The sequence below is a fragment of the Tamandua tetradactyla genome, chromosome 13, assembly GCF_023851605.1.
Source record: "Tamandua tetradactyla isolate mTamTet1 chromosome 13, mTamTet1.pri, whole genome shotgun sequence".
In the NCBI taxonomy this organism is placed as follows: domain Eukaryota; kingdom Metazoa; phylum Chordata; class Mammalia; order Pilosa; family Myrmecophagidae; genus Tamandua; species Tamandua tetradactyla.
In genome coordinates this window covers 50,570,566-50,587,575 of record NC_135339.1, presented here as the reverse complement: position 1 = coordinate 50,587,575, position 17,010 = coordinate 50,570,566, and the positions used below count along the sequence as shown (strand labels likewise).

The 17,010-nt window shown below is 37.1% G+C and overlaps 1 protein-coding gene and 1 pseudogene across 3 annotated transcripts in view; one reads left to right on the top strand and one right to left on the bottom strand.

Moving 5' to 3' along the window:
- Window positions 1-17,010, top strand: part of TBC1D12 (TBC1 domain family member 12) — a 213,578-nt gene that overhangs the window by 53,611 nt on the left and 142,957 nt on the right. The gene's annotated exons all lie outside the window — the stretch shown is intronic.
- Window positions 1,820-5,128, bottom strand: LOC143654541 (holocytochrome c-type synthase pseudogene; annotated as a pseudogene).

Below are 17,010 nucleotides of genomic sequence, written 5' to 3'. Positions count from 1 at the left end.
ACTTTCTTCATATTAGCAATAAGGCTGTTTTGCTTTCTTATCATTCATGGGTTCACTGGAGTAGCACTTTAATTTCCTTCAAAAACTTTCCCCTTGCATTCACAACTTGCCTGTTTGGTGTAAGAGGCCTAACTTTCAGCCCATTTTGACCTTCAGCATGCCTTCCTCATTAAACTTAATCCTTTCTAGCTTTTGAATTAAGGTGAAAGATGTACTACTTCTCCCTTTCACTTGAATTCTTAGGAGTCATTATAGGATTATTAATTGGCCTAATTTTCAATATTGGTATGTCTTAGGAAATATGGAGACCTTAGTAGAGGAAGAGAGACAGGGAAACAGCTGGTCCTTGGAACCGTCAGAACATGCACCACATTTATTGATTAAGTTTGCCATCTTATACAGTCATGGTTCATGATGCCCCAAAGCAATTACAGTAGTAACAAAGATCACTAATCATAGCTCACCATAACAGATGTAATAGTAAAGAAAAGTGTTCTAGTTTGCTAGCTGCCAGAATGCAATATACCAGATATGGAATGGCTTTTCAAAAGGGGAATTTAATAAGTTGCTCATTTATAGTTCTAAGGCTGAGAAAATGTCCCAGTTAAAACAAGTCTATAGAAATATCTAATCAAAGGCATCCAGGGAAAGATACCTTGGTTCAAGAAGGCCGATGAAGTTCAGGGTTTCTCTCTCAAGTGAGAAGGCACATGGCGAACACAGTCAGGGCTTCTCTCTCGGCTGGACAGGCACATGGCGAATACGGTGTCATCTGCTAGCTTGGTCTCCTGGCTTCCTGTTTCATGAAGCTCCCCGGGAGGCGTTTTCCTTCTTCATCTCCAAAGGTCGCTGTCTGGTGGACTCTCTGCTTCATGGTGCTGCAGCATTCTCTGCTCTCTCTGAGTCTCTCTGAATCTCTCATTCTCCTTTTATAGGACTTCAGAAACTGATCAAAACCCACTCAAGTGGGTGGAGACATGTCATCCCCTAATCCAGTTTAACAACCATTCTTAACTAAATCACATCAACCAGGGAGATGATCTCATTACAGTTTCAAATATACAGTATTGAATAGGGATTATTCTACCTTTATGAAATGGGATTTAAATTAAAGCATGGCTTTTCTTAGGGGGCATACTTCCTTTCAAACCAGCACAAAAAGTTTGAAATATTACAAGAATTACCAAAATCTGGCACAAAGACATGAAGTTAGTGCTCATAGATTTTGCTCAAAGTGGGGTTGACATAATACTTGTCGTGCACAGTAAAGTAAGGCACAATAAAAGGAGGTATGCCTGTATATATTTATAATTGTTATGTTATCTTGTTGAATTGATACCGTTATCATTATCTAGTGACTTTCTTTGTTCCCTGTGATGGTTTTTGAATTAAAGTCTATATTATCTGTTACTAGTATATCTTCCCCAGCCTTCTTTTGGTTATCTGCATGGTATATATATTTTTTCCTTTCACTTTCAACCTACTTGTGTCTTTGAACTTTTAAGTTGAGTCTTTTGTAAACAGCATATGGTTGGGTCATCTTTTTTATCCATTCTACCAATTTCTGCCTTTTGCCTCAAGAGTTTAATCCATTTACATTTACCCTAACTACTGATAATGCAGGACATTCTTTTGCCATGTTGTTATCATGACTTGCAAATCTTATACTTTTTTTTGGTAATTTTTCAAAACCAGTAACTCAGTTTTTTAAACATTTTTATTGTAAAATATATATACAAAACAATAAAATTCAAACTACATTTTAATAAGTAGATATAGAACAGATTTCAGAGTTTGAAAAAAAAAGCACTCTTCTTATTCAGAGCTGGAGCGCTACGGCGCTGAAAGTCAGCATTGCTACATACAAGAATAGTTAGAGTAACCAAAAAAGAGATCAGGCTTCAATTAAACGCAGTAAAATAAAAACAAAGCCAATTTGGTTGGGATTAAAGTAAGTTAGAACACAGGGTAAAAGATGATAGTGTATGTTCTAAAAAGCTTCACCTACTATATGATACCAAAGGCAGAGAGGTTTATTGTGTCTAGAACCTGAATTTTCTGTAACTCATGATCTAAATTACCCTTTCTGGATAGCTCATTTAAACAACCCAAACACAAGGAGACCAGAACGGGAATGAGTCCTTATAATTCTTTATAGATTAATGTAATACCCAGAGACATCCCAGACTATGATGGGTTGATAATTAAAAAGTGTTGGTAGAGTCCCTTAAGGGACGTGAGAGAAATATGTAACTATTAAACTTTCCGATGTGGGAAACACTGTTCTTTCTCATACATTAGGGACCCTCAAGAAAATAGGTCAAGTCCTTGATTTTTAATTTTTTAGCTGTATTCTGGAGCTTTGAGAAAGATGTTTCTACAAGTTCTTGCTGTTTTTTCAAAGCTTCTGTAGGGAGATAGGGCCCTGAAGCATATCTGTTATTGTGGTTAGGGCAATCAGAACAAATTTTTCTTGATTAAAAAAATTTTTTTTTTAATTTAAGAAAACAATGCACTTAGAACCGCCAAAAGTGGGTATTTAGTTAACTTAGCCATAGGTATATTTCAATAAAGTATCCATATAATCATATAAAGTTCTTGATTTTGAGGCTTGCCCTTATGAAACTTATTTCTGTAGTGAAAAAACTAAGATAACCTATAATTATGCTTAGGAGTTGCTTCTGGGAAACCTCTTTAGTTGCTCAGATATGACTTTTCTCTATCTAAGCCCAACTCCGCAAGGAAAATCATTACCTTACCCCCTACAGGGGACATGCAATTCAGGGGTGAAAGTCTCCCTGACATTGTGGGACATGATTCCTAGGGATGCGTTTGACCCTGGCAACATGGGATTGATAATGCCTTCTGGACCAAAACTGGGAAAAGAGAGGTAATAAAACAAGATATCAGTGGCTAAGAGCATTCAGATAGAGTTAAGAGGTTATTCTGGATGCTGCTCTTATTCAGACTTTAGCTAGATATTGCTAATTGCTGCAGTTTGTCAACCCCCAAGATCATGCCTGTTAACCCTAAAGAACACCAGGATTCTGAGACTCTAAAAGTTTCCTGTACTGAGTTTACTTTCCTGAAACCCAGTACCTCCAGAGGGTTCCTAGACAAGAAAATCCCTGAAACCCAAAGGGGCCAGCCTCTCCAAGAATATCAACTATTTCCATCCCCCTATCCTATATTATCAATGCCCCTTTTCAACATGAAAAAGTTAGGAAGTGCATAGCCCAAAAATTCTTATAGAATGGGAGAAGGATCAAAGGAGAAGGAGGAGTTAGAGCAGAGAAGACAGAATTTAACAAATGAGTATGATTAATGAATCATTATATTGATATTTCTTTTAGCCTCCAGTGTTTTGGAGCAGCTAGAAGGAAAAACCTGAAACTGTGGAATGGTAACTCATACCAAACTATGACATCTGTTCTGTAGCTGCTTGTTAGAGTGCACTTTGAAAATTATTGCTTTTTTTTTGGATATATGTTATATTTCACAATAAAAATATTTTAAAAAATGAATAAAACACACTGAAAAAAAACCACTCTTGTGATTTTTTTTTTTGGGGGGGGGGGGGGTGGTGCGTGGTCCAGGAATCGAACCTGGATCTCCCACATGGAAGGCAAGCATTCTACCACTGGACCACCTATGCACCCACTTCTTGTGAATTTTAACACTCAACAAAATATAATGAAATGTTAGAGCATGGACCACTGCTGGCATTGTGACTTGAACCAGGCTTTCAAGGTTTAAAATTAAGCTGGCCTGAAGAAGGGACCAGATTTAAATCTGGGATAGCCTAGGTGCTGAGGGTCCATGAGGAGACCCATCTTTTTGTAGCAGAGTAAGGTTTTAGAACAACAAGCAGCAGGAAATATTTTTAAAATTTTAAATATGTATTCCAAAGGATGAGTACCATCAAATCATGGTGTAGTTCAAACTATTTCCTAACAAGCTCCAGTCAGGAAAAGTCATATAAATGGGAATTTGGAGTTCTAAGACACACCTTAATTTTGCTGTATACATTCCCATTGTATTCCTTTCTTTGCATTATGCTGAGGGGTCACTACTGTATTGTCAGGATCTTAGAAATACTGGTAACTTTTTGAAAAGCATTACTACTGCTTATTTGTCACTAACAGGTTTAGTTAAAATATTTTACTGGGTAAAAAGTCCTGAGCATCAAATTGGCTTTCAGTTTTTCCATATCAAGCATTCATGAGAAAAAAAGCAAGAAAAAAGTAATTTTCTTCAAATTCTTCAAAAAATTAAAACAATTATTTTTCAGAGGCTGTTCGGATTTTTCTAAATTAAATACACAGACAATAATGCAGTTAAAAGGAAAAACTAAGGAACCATTATTTAAGCTAAGTGGGAAGAAAATAACATAATCTGCTATGTATTGCAAGGTAAAATATGGTTCAAAAAAGAAAAGTATATGAGACTCTTCCCTATGTGAAGTAAAAGTGTGATTACCAACAATCTAATCATATCTATCAAAAGGTAATTCATATCCAAGCCTGGAATAAATTCTTACCCTGGTGAATACTCTAGCTTCACCTCTGAACTGGATCAGTGATGGACCACAGAGACATTCGATAGTATGAAGGGCTTCCTACTTCAAAATCTCCTTCCAGGCCTGCTCGTTATTCTGATTGTGAATTCTAATCATATTAAACATGTCTTTCTCACTAGTAGTCTCTTCTTTCCACTTCTACCCTTTCTTTAAGATTGCATTCCAAAACATCTGCTTTGGAGGATAAACCCACTTTTTCTCCAACTCTGCTCTTGGAATGGAGGACTTCCCTGACAGCAGACAGTGCAAATGGCTGATTGGGGCCAGCATCAGATTAGGTGGTGGCATCAGATTTGAAGGATCTAGGTTCTCCTTATTCTCAGATGTAGTGGCTTCAAGACACTCCACATACTCATATGCTGCTCCTGGTGAACAGGCACAGAGTATGCTTTGCTCTCCCAGGTTGAGTCTGAGGGATTTTGTACTGATTGGACTGCCTTTCATTTTCCCTTCATGTGTTGGTCATCCTGAAGGTAGGGATGCTGTATGATGATGTGAAGCATTTGAGGTCTGTACTGCAACAGCAGGAGTAGATGCAGACAAACCCATGGTTGGAGGAATCACCATGCTGAATCCAAAGGATTACAGATTCTCACTACTCCTTCTCCGGGTTGCTCTGGGAGGCCAACTTTGCCTCCAACCCATCCTGGGTCACTGCTGTCACAGCAGTCACCACAGGCATTCATGCTGCCACTTCCTCTTTTTTGTTCCTCAATTCTTTCATTAATCCCTATTTTCACATTTATTTGATTTTTTTGTATTGTACCATATTGAATCTATTCTCATTTATTTCTCTATTTTTTAATACATTTTCTTTGTAATTCCTAATGGGCTTAAATTTAACATTCTAAATCTGTAACAATGACGTTTGACTTTTTGCAGAAAAGTAAACTTAAATAATATATGTATACACTGTTACCATACTTCTCTGTCCCTTCACCGCTTTTCTTATACTTTTTATACATTACATCTCTATATATTGTATGTCCAAACCCATAGATTCATTTTTACTTTTTATGCATTTACATTTTATCACTGTTACCACACAAAGGCAGTGGATTCTTCTGCCCATCGTGTTAAAATGACCAATTCCTGAGACATACAGTTTTCAAAGAGAGAAAAAGTTTGTTGCTACGGGTCAAGCAGGAGATCAGATGGCCTATAGGTCCAAAAATCTGTCTTCCCAAGTCTACGGAGTTCAAAGTTTTTATGGATTCAAATAAGGGGCAATGGAGTTGTTACCATTACAATAGTAAGTATAAACAAGGGTGAGACTAGACTAGAATGATCATTACAATAGTAAGTATATAAAAGGTTGATACAAGTAGGTATAAACATGGGGGAAACTAGGCTAGAATGATCATTACAACAGTAGATATAAACAAGGGTGAGACTAGGCAAGAGTGACCATTACAATGGACAAGGGTGAGGCTGGTTGCATTTAAGTAATTTCAGGTATTAATTTTTAGCTATTCTATAATATAGAAAGAAAAAAACATATAATGATTCAAGTAATCATAATCATTTGCATATTAGTTAGCTCCTTGTGTATTAGTTAGGGTTCTCTAGAGAAAGAGAGTCAACAAGAAATATCTGTAAATATAAAATTTATAAAACTGTCTCATGCAACCTTGGGAACGTAGAGTCCAAAGTCCGTAGGGTGGTCTGTGAAGCTGAAGACTCTGATGGAGGGTCTGGGCAAACTCTACAGGAGAGGCTTGCTGGCCAAAGCAGAAAGAGAGAAACTGTCTCTTCTGAAACCTCTTTAAAAGCCTTCCATTGATTAGATTAAATGTCACTCATTGCAGAAGACACTCCCCTTTGCTGATTACAAATGGAATCAGCTATGGATGCAGCCGACATGCTCATGATTTAATTCTATGAAATGTCCTCATAGCAACAGACAGGCAAGCACTTGCCCAACCAGACAAACCGGCACCACCACCTGGCCAAGTTGACACAGGAATCTGACCGTGACACCTCGGTTACAGAACCTGTAAGAAGTAGAGTGATATACCAGAATATGCACCACAATAGTAGAATTTATACTTAGCCAGGTGCTTACTTACACAGGAGGTCTTTATATCTTTTATGCCACTTTGATCCATTGTCAAGTGTCCTTTCCTATCATCAGAAGAACTTCTTTTAGGTCTAGTGATGATGAACTCCATCATCATTTTTCTGGAAATGTCTTAATCTCTCCCTCATTTTTGGGGGTGGGGGTGGGGCTGGGGTAGTGCATGGTCTGGAAATCGAACCCAGGTCTCCCACGTGGAAGGCGAGCATTTTACCACTGAACCACTCCCCCTCATTTGTGAAAGACAGTCTTGCCAGTTGTAAAATTCTTGGTTGACCGTATTTCATCCCACTGCTTTCTTGTCTCCATGGTTTCTGATAAGAAATTAGCAGCTGATTTCTTTGGGTGTGATTTCAAAGAGTCATCGTGAGAGAGTTTTTTGGGGTGGTGGAAGTTTTCTGTATTACAATAGTGGTGGTGGTTACATGAATTTATACATGCATTAAAACTCACAGAACTATATATCAAAGGAAAATCACTTTTATCCTATGTTAATATAAAATATCAAATATTTGAGCTTTTTATGAGACTTATAGCCAGGTTCTTATGAAGGCTACATGAATGCTGTTTACCATGCATTTATAATTTAAAAGGAGCATCTAGATTAGTTTTTATAAAGTAGCGAAGAAAGCAAATAGTATCAGAGGTGAATGAGTCATTGAAAAGATGGTTCACAGAGGAGAAAGGTCCATAGAAATAAATGTTGACCAGGCTGTATACTCTTAAACTAGACAAAGTTGGAGGACAAAGGTGATTTTTTTCTCTGTAGCCCCCCAGATTAGCAGACTTTAATTTTTGTGTGAAGACAAAACACTGAGGATACAATGGCAGACACAGATCTAACATTCTAATGCCAAAGGTAAATAAAAACATTTTAAAAGTTGTTTTGGCTATTATAGTTCCTTTATGTTATAAATTTCAACAAATTTTTTAGTAAGATTTTCTGTATTTACACATAATCCTTGTTAACTTAGGAAGAATTGACATCTTTATTAGAACACAATATGTCTCTCCATTTACTTATTTTTTTCTTCAGTCTTTTATTGTTTTAGTACACAGATCCTGCCCATATTTTGTTAGAGTCATATGTAAGTATTTCATATTTTTTGGAACTATTATAAATGATTTAGTTTTTGAATTTCAATTTCCAGCTATTCGTTGCTAATATATAGAAATATGATTCATTTTTGTGTATTTTCCTTATATATATTTTGTAACCTGCTAACTTACTCTAGTTTTTGTGTGTGTGGCTTTTTTGGTATTATCTACATAAACAATCATATTTGTCTGTAAATAGGTAGAATTCTTTTGCTTCTTTTCCAATCTGCAAGGCTTTTATTTATTTTTCTTGCCTTTTACACTGACTATAACTTTGACTATGATTTTCAATGAATTGGCAAGAGTAGACACCTTCTTACCTTGTTTCCAGTCTTAGGGAAGGTATTTTAGTCTTTAACCATTAAGTATGTTATTAGCCATGAGGTTTTTCTTTTGTTTGTTTTTATAAATTCCTTATTAGTTCAAGGAGTTGCTATTCTATACTTAGTTGGCTTTTGTTTTAAAATTAAGAATGAATTTAGGATACTGTCAAACAATGTTTCTGCATCATGTGGTTTTTCTTTAGTTTGTCAGTGTGGTGGATCACGTAGATTGATTTTCAAATACTGTACCAGTTTTGCTTTCCTAGGATAGACCTCCTTTGGCCATGTTGTTACTTTACTTTTTTATATTGCTGGACTTGATTTCTTTTACTTCTTAGATCATAATAACTTTATTGAGGTCTAATTCATATACCATAAAATTCACCTATTAAAGTTCAGTGGTTTCGAATATATTTACAGAATTGTGTAACCTTCAGACAATCAGTTTTAGAACATTTTCATGATCCAAAAAGAAACCCTATATTCATAAACATTCCCCAGTTTTCACCCAACCCCTCAGTCCGATGGAATTGCTAATATACTTTTCCCCTATGGATTTGCCTGTTGTGGACATTTCATATAAATGGAATCATACAGCATGTAGTCTTTGTAACTGGCTTAATTCATTTAGCATAACGTACTCAAGGTTTATCCAGGTTGTAGTAGATATCATTACTTCATATTTTTATTGCTGAATAATGTCCCATTGTATAGGTATACCACATTTTATTGTTCTCTCATCAATTGATGGAAATTGAATTTAATTCTACTCTTTGGCTTTCGTAAATAATGTTGTAAACGTCTGTATATAAGTTTTTGTATAGAGAAATGTTTTCAGCTCTCTGGGGTATATGTCTATCTATGAGTAGACTGGCTGGTTGATAAGGTAACTCTATATTTAATGTTTTGAGGACTTGCCAGACTGTTTTCCACAGTGTCTGCACCAGCAATATATGAAGGTTCCAAAGGTTCCAAAGGTTCCAAAGGTTCCAAAATGCCACATCTTCATCAGCATTTATTGTCTTTCCTTTTTTTGAGAGAGAAAAAGAAATGTTTTTATCTTGAATGATGTTGCATAACAAATAAGTTTAATTAGAGGAGGAGACAGAGGGAAAAATAGGATTCTGAAGTAGATTTCTGGGCAGGTTTAAAACCTTTGAAGGTTGATGGCAAAATTGTTCATAGTCTTTTTTTTTTTTAGTTCAAGATGTATAGCTCTCCTTTACTAACAGTTTTCACTAACAGTGCTTATAATATGAAGTTCAACTAATCTTTTGCCTGTCAAGTTAAATGAAACTTAGAGAGGGAGCCAAACAAAATTTCCCTAATACCTAAGGGTATTAGAAATAGTTTTTCTTCATACTTCCACATACATTTTAATGTTTACATTTGAAATATTGTTAAAGGCATCTTAATTTTTAATTGGTCTTAATTTTTAAAATGGTCATGACAATGTATTCTCTTGAATTATAGATCATAGTAGCTTTAGAAATCAAAATTCATGTATAAACAACATTTCACATGTTCTTGGAAACACATTTTAAGATATAGCTTATGAGATATATATTTCTTTTTGGGTTTGTTCATCTGTTGGGATACTAAGCCTTTGATAACTATACCTTGAATAGATCACAAAGTTAGAATTTTCAGAGTTTTTTCAATAGGCTTCCAGCTAACTCAAAGACAACTTGTGTCCTAAGATGCTTTGTTTTATTCCACACAACCCCCCCTCAATATACAGTTAATACCACTGGGCTCTTTGTTGGCATTTTGTCTGGGTCTTATTATTTTTATTTTTTATATATCAATAAGTATTTTGGTCTGATAAGGCATAGGATCTTTGTCATCTAGGCAGATTACTCAGATAGTTAAAAAACCTTTTATAGCTTCTCACTAAGAGCAAAGATCCAAAATAATGTTGTCATTTTACCAAAATGAAAAGTGAATTCTTGTTTGTATGAAGATACGTCTGATAAGAAAACTATTAAAAATGTTATAAAACTATAAAATCTTAACCAGCCTTAACCACAAACAGTAAAATTCACTTCCAGCAAGACTTTTACAACTTTCTATATCCATCCATATTGTCCTATGCATTCCTGTTTCTCATCCTGCAGCAATCAGGTATTTTACTTTAGGGGAAAAGCACTCTCTTTTTCCTTAACAAAAACACTTCCTGTGTACTTTACATGTTTAAATTACCAAAAAAGATCTTACAAAACACAATTCTTTTTTTTTATTTTGTGAAAATAACATATATACAAAAAAGTAATATATTTCAAAATACATCACAAAAATTAGTTGTAGAACAGATTTCAGAGTTTGGTATGTGTTACAATTCTACCATTTTAGGTTTTTATTTCTAGGTGCTCTAAGATACTGGAGATGAAAAGAAGAATCAATATAATGACTCGGCAATCATACGCGTTTATTAAACTCTGCCTTCTCTGTATAACTCCACCATCACCTTGATCTTTCTCCCGCTCTTTAGGGGTATTTGGACTGTGCCCATTTTAATTTTTACATATTGGAAGGGGCTGTTGATAATATGGAATAGGGGGATAGAATTTGTTGATGTTTTCTGTATTTCAGGACTTATCTGGTCTAGGGACCCATCTGGAGGTTGTAGGTGTCTGAAAAGTTACCCTAGTGTATGGAACCTTTGTAGACACTTCTATAAGTCCCCAGGTGTTCTTTAGGATTGACTGGAATGGTTTTGTTGGGGTTTGGCAAGTTATGGTAAGTAGCAATGTCTGGCTGAAGCTTGCCTAAGAGTGACCTCCAGAGAAGCCTCTCGACTCTATTTGAACTCTCTCAACCACTGATACCTTATTTTCTCCATTTCTTTTCCCCCTTTTGGTAGGATGGCATTGTTGATACCATGGTGCCAGGGCCAGACTCATCCCTGGAAGTCATCTCCCATGCCACTAGGGAGACTTTTACCCCTGTATGTTGTTTCCCATGTAGGGGGGAGGACAGTGGTTTCACTTGCAGAGTTGAGCTTAGAGAGAGAAATGCCACATCTAAGCAACAGAAGAGATTCTCCAAAAGTAATTCTTAGGCATGCCTATAGGTAGGCTAAGAATCTCTGCTACATACATAAGCTTCATAAGAGCAAGCCTCAAGATCAAGGGCTTGGCTTATTGATTTAGGGTGTCCTTGATGTTTGACACAGTATTCGGGGTTTCCCCAGTGGTAAAGTTTAATAGTTCCATATTTTTTCTCCCATCCCTCAAGGGACTTTGCCAATACTTTTTTTTTTGTTTTTGCCAATACTTTTTGATTATCTGCTCAATGTACTCTGGGATGTATCTAGGCATTATATTAAGCTATACAGGTTTAATGGCCCTCATTCTTATTCTGGGCTCCCTGTGTTTGAATTGTTTAAATAATCTATCCAGACAGGTTGAGTTAGATTATGTGCTACAGAAAATTTAGGTTTGGACAAAATAAACCTTCTTCCTTTGGTCTCAGAGAGTAGATGAGATTCCAAAATATAGACATTGTCTTCCTTACCCCTGTATTCTGAATTATCTTAATCATAACCTGATCAGGGTCTTGATTTATTTTTGCAAAACCATTCCTTACTGTGAAGCAAATGGGGAAGATTTCCCCCATGCAAGGATTATAATCTAGGATCAATAACAAAGTCAAAGGCATAGGTATTTCAGTACATTCTTTTCCCAACCTTTCACTTTCAACCTATGTTTATCCTTGGGTCTAAGATGTGTTTCCTGTAGACAGCATATAGATGGGTCCTGTTTTTTAATCCATTCTGCCAGTTTGTGTCTTTTGATTGGGGAGTTTAATCCATTAACACTTAGTGTTATTACTGTATGGGTAGTACTTTCTTCTACCATTTTGCCTTTTGGATTCTATATGTCATATCTTAATTTTCCTTCTTTTTACCTTTATTCATAGTCTTCCTTTCTACACTCTTCTCCACACCTCTCTCTGCTGTCTTTTTGTATCTGTCTCTAGTGCTCCCTTTAGTATTTCTTGCAGAGCTGGCCTCTTGGTCACAAATTCTGTCAGTGATTTTTTGTCTGAAAATGTTTTAATTTCTCCCTCGTTTTTGAAGGACAGTTTCGCTGGATATAGCATTCTTGGTTGGCGGTTTTTCTCTTTTAGTAATTTAAATATATCATCCCACTGTCTTCCTGCCTCCATGGTTTCTGCTAAGAAATCTACACATAGTCTTATTGGGTTTCCCTTGTATGTGATAGATTGCTTTTCTCTTGCTGTTTCCAAGATTCTCTCTTTCTCTTTGACCTCTGACATTCTGATTAATAAGTGTCTTGGAGTACGTCTATTTGGATCTATTCTCTCTGGGGTACGCTGCACTTCTTGGATCTGTAATTTTAAATCTTTCATAAGGGTTGGGAAATTTTCAGTGATAATTTCCTCCATTAGTTTTTCTCCTCCTTTTCACTTCTCTTCTCCTACTGGGACACCCACAAAACGTATATTCGTGCACTTCATATTGTCATTCAATTCCTTTAGTCCCTGTTCATATTTTTCCATTTTTTCCCTATATTTTCTTTTTCTTGTTGGATTTCAGGTGGTCTGTCCTCCAGTTCACTAATCCTATCTTCTGCCTCTCGAAATCTGACATCGTAGGTTTCCATTGTTTTTTTCATCTGCTCTGCTGTGTCTTTCATTCCCATAAGTTCTGCATTTGTTCTTTCAGGCTTTTGATTTCTTCTTTTTTGTTCATTCCTTGCCTTCTTTATATCCTCCCTCAATTCACTGATTTGATTTTTGATGAGGTTTTCCATGTCTGTTTGTACATTCTGAATTAATTGTTTCAGCTCTTGTATCTCATTTGACTTGTTAGTTTGTTCCTTTGACTGGGCCACATCTTCAATTTTCCTAGTGTGATTTGTTATTTTCTGCTGGCATCTAGGCATTTAATTATCTTAATTAGTTTATTCTGGAGATTGCTTTCACTTCTTTTACCTAGGGTTTTCTTGCTGGATGAATTTGTTGTCCGTCTGTTCTTTGACATTCAGTTCAGGTTTTTCTGGAACCCTAGCTTAGGTTTTGTTTAACAGAGGAGAATTTTTCACTTCTTGTTTCCTTGTTTCTTACCCTGCCTGTATGGTGCCTTTCCCGCCCCCCGCCCCTGCCACCCTCAGGAGGGTCTACTTAGGTATTATAGACCCCAGCCAGATTTTCCCAGACCAAACTGGCCTCCTGTCAGAGGAAAGAGTCACCTGCATCAGTTTTCCCTGAGGGTGAGACCCAGCAGGTTAAAAGACTTTCCTGTGAAGTCTCTGGACTCTGTTTTTTCTTATCCTGCCCAGTGTGTGGTGCTTGTCTGCCTGCAGGTCCCACCAGCATAAGATGATGCAGTACCTTTAACTTTGGCAGACTCTCCCTGCTGGGGGTGTGGTGGAGATAGAGGAGAGGTTGTAGGCTGGTGTTTTTTTTGTTTTTTTTTTTTGCATGTGCAGTCACCGGGAATTGAACCTGGGTCTCTGGCACTGAACCACTGTGACCTGCCTTAGGCTGGTTTTAATGGCTTTAAATTACCAAGCCCTGGTGTCTGAATTCCTTAAGGGAGGGAATCCACCTAAGTTGGGCTTCACCCCTCCCCGGGGGAAGGCACAGGCTCCAGATAAGCCCTCAAATGAGCTTGTTTCTGCCTATGCCTGGGGCAGTTGCAGCCTGAGAAGTCCTGCTACTATTTCCAAAGGCAGTCAAGCCTTTGTAGAAACACAGCACAGAAACCTCTGTTTCTTTTTTTTTTTCTTTTTCCATCAGCACCGCCCCCTTGTCACCGGGGCAAAAATGAGCGACCTCCACTGTGCTGGTTTGAAAGGATATATGCCCCCTAAGAAAAGCCATGTTTTAATATAAATCCCATTTCATAAAGGTAGAATAATCTCTATTCAATACTGTATGTTTAAAACTGTAATGAGATCATCTCCCTGGATGATGTGATTTAGTCAAGAGTGGTTGTTAAATTGGATTAGGTGACGACATGTCTTCACCCATTTGGGTGGGTCTTGATTCATTTAGTGGAGTCCTATAAAAGAGGAAATATTTTGGAGAATGAGATTCAGAGAGAGCAGAGAATGCTACAGCACCATGAAGCAGAGAGTCCACCAGCCAGTGACCTTTGGAGATGAAGAAGGAAAACGCCTCCCGGGGAGCTTCATGAAATAAGAAGCCAGGACAGAAAGCTAGCAGATGACACCGTATTCACCATGTGCCCTTCCAGCTGAGAGAGAAGCCCTGACTGTGTTTGCCATGTGCTGTCTCACTTGAGAAAGAAACCGTGAACTTCAACGGCCTTCTTGAACCAAGGTATCTTTCCCTGGATGCCTTCGATTGGACATTTCTATAGACTTGTTTTAATTGGGGCATTTTCTTGGCCTTAGAACTATAAACTAGCAACTCATTAAATTCCCCTTTTTAAAAACCATTCTGTTTCTGGTATATTACATTCCAGCAGCTAGCAAACTAGAGCATCTGCTTTGACTAGGTTTACCTGAGCTGGGGACCTGTTTTTAGTTGTCAGAATTTGTAATTAATTCCACAATTAGCATTTGGTCAGGCTCAGCCCCTGCTGCTGGTAAAGTCTCTTTCCCTTCCCCTCTGGGAAGCAGCCTGTGGGGGAGGGGCACCAGCCTCCACAGCTTGGGGAACTCACGGTTCTGGGGGGGCTTACAGCCAGTCCACCTGGTCCAGACTGGGGTGTGCTGTGTGTCCAGTCACTGACATGGCCCCAGGAGCTGTTCTGTATTGTTTTTTTGGTTATTTAGTAGCTCTTCTGGAGGATGAACTAAATCGTGCACATTGCTAAGCCGCCATCTTGGCCGCTGCTATCCTTATTGTCTTATTTCAGTACATTCATTTTTTTTTTTAATTAAAAAAAATTAACAAAACATTTAGAAATCATTCCATTCTACATGTACAATCAGTAATTCTTAATATCATCACATAGTTGCATATTCATCATTTATTAGTACATTTGCATCGATTTAGAAAAAGAAATAAAAAGACAACAGAATAAGAATTAAAATGATAATAGAGAGAAGAAAAAACCTATACCTCACATACAGCTTCATTCAATGTTTTAACATAATTGCATTACAATAGGTAGTATTGTGCTGTCCATTTCTGAGTTTTTATATCCAGTCCTGTTGCACAGTTTGTATCCCTTCAGCTTCAATTACCCCTTCTCTTTTTTTTTTTTAATTAACGGAAAAAAAAGAAATTAATCCAACATTTAGAAATCATACCATTCTACATATGCAATCAGTAATTCTTAACATCATCATATAGATGCATGATCATCGTTTCTTAGTACATTTGCATCGGTTTAGAAGAACTAGCAACACAACCGAAAAAGATATAGAATGTTAATATAGAGAAAAAAATAAAAGTAATAATGGTAAAAACAAAACAAAACAAAACGAAAACCTATAGCTCAGATGCAGCTTCATTCAGTGTTTTAACATGATTACTTTACAATTAGGTATTATTGTGCTGTCCATTTTTGAGTTTTTGTATCTAGTCCTGTTGCACAGTCTATATCCCTTCAGCTCCAATTGCCCATTGTCTTACCCTGTTTCTACCTCCTGCTGGACTCTGTTACCAATGACATATTCCAAATTTATTCTCGAATGTCCATCACATCAGTGGGACCATACAGTATTTGTCCTTTAGTTTTTGGCTAGACTCACTCAGCATAATGTTCTCTAGGTCCATCCATGTTATTACATGCTTCATAAGTTTATCCTGTCTTAAAGCTGCATAATATTCCATCGTATGTATATACCACAGTTTGTTTAGCCACTCGTCTGTTGATGGACATTTTGGCTGTTTCCATCTCTTTGCAATTGTAAATAACGCTGCTATAAACATTGGTGTGCAAATGTCCGTTTGTGTCTTTGCCCTTAAGTCCTTTGAGTATATTCCCAGCAATGGTATTGCTGGGTCATATGGCAATTCTATATTCAGCTTTTTGAGGAACCGCCAAACTGCCTTCCATAGTGGTTACACCATTTGACATTCCCACCAACAGTGGATAAGTGTGCCTCTTTCTCCGCATCCTCTCCAGCACTTGTCATTTTCTGTTTTGTTGATAATGGCCATTCTGGTGGGTGTGAGATGATATCTCATTGTGCTTTTGATTTGCATTTCTCTAATGACCAGGGACATTGAGCATCTCTTCATGTGCCTTTTGGCCATTTGCATTTCCTCTTCTGAGAGGTGTCTGTTCAAGTCTTTTTCCCATTTTGTAATTGGGTTGGCTGTCTTTTTGTTGTTGAGTTGAACAATCTCTTTATAAATTCTGGATACTAGACCTTTATCTGATATGTCATTTCCAAATATTGTCTCCCATTGTGTAGGCTGTCTTTCTACTTTCTTGATGAAGTTTCTGATGCACAAAAGTGTTTAATTTTGAGGAGCTCCCATTTATTTATTTCCGTCTTCAGTGTTCTTGCTTTAGGTTTAAGGTCCATAAAACCGCCTCCAGTTGTAAGATTCATGAGATATCTCCCAACATTTTCCTCTAACTGTTTTATGGTCTTAGACCTAATGTTTAGATCTTTGATCCATTTTGAGTTAACTTTTGTATAGGGTGTGAGGCATGGGTCTTCTTTCATTCTTTTGCATATGGATATCCAGTTCTCTAGGCACCATTTATTGAAGAGACTGTTCTGTCCCAGGTGAGTTGGCTTGACTGCCTTATCAAAGATCAAATGTCCATAGATGAGAGGGTCTATATCTGAGCACTCTATTCAATTCCATTGGTCGATATATCTATCTTTATGCCAATACCATGCTGTTTTGACCACTGTGGCTTCATAATATGCCTTAAAGTCAGGCAGCGCGAGACCTCCAGCTTCGTTTTTTTTCCTCAAGATGTTTTTAGCAATTCGGGGCACCCTACCCTTCCAGATAAATTTGCTTATTGG